At 33.7% G+C, this 489-nt stretch overlaps 1 protein-coding gene across 1 annotated transcript in view; it reads left to right on the top strand.

Annotated features, from left to right (window-relative positions):
* Positions 1 to 489, top strand: part of LOC107552880 (serine/threonine-protein kinase PAK 6-like) — a 15,654-nt gene that overhangs the window by 12,461 nt on the left and 2,704 nt on the right. The gene's annotated exons all lie outside the window — the stretch shown is intronic.

Raw genomic sequence — 489 nt, 5'->3', positions numbered from 1 at the left:
ATAGATAGATAGTCAGATTATGGATGGATGGATGGATAGATAGTCAGTGGATGGATGGATGGATAGTCAGATTATAGATGGATGGATGGATAGTCAGATTATAGGTAGATAGATGGATAGATAGATAGTCAGATTATAGATAGATAGATGGATAGATAGTCAGATTATAGATGGATGGATAGTCAGATTATAGGTAGATAGATGGATAGATAGATAGTCAGATTATAGATAGATAGTCAGATTATGGATGGATGGATGGATAGATAGTCAGATGATGGATGGATAGATAGTCAGATTATAGATAGATAGATAGATAGATAGATGGATAGATAGTCAGATTATAGGTAGATAGATAGATGGATGGATAGATAGTCAGATTATAGGTAGATAGATGGATGGATAGATAGTCAGATTATAGGTAGATAGATAGTCAGATTATAGGTAGATAGATAGATAGTCAGATTATGGATGGATGGATGGATAGATAGT

Source organism: Sinocyclocheilus grahami, unplaced genomic scaffold (genome assembly GCF_001515645.1).
Source record: "Sinocyclocheilus grahami isolate Dianchi unplaced genomic scaffold, SAMN03320097.WGS_v1.1 scaffold460.1, whole genome shotgun sequence".
Taxonomy (NCBI): domain Eukaryota; kingdom Metazoa; phylum Chordata; class Actinopteri; order Cypriniformes; family Cyprinidae; genus Sinocyclocheilus; species Sinocyclocheilus grahami.
This window is presented reverse-complemented; position numbering and strand designations above follow the sequence as displayed.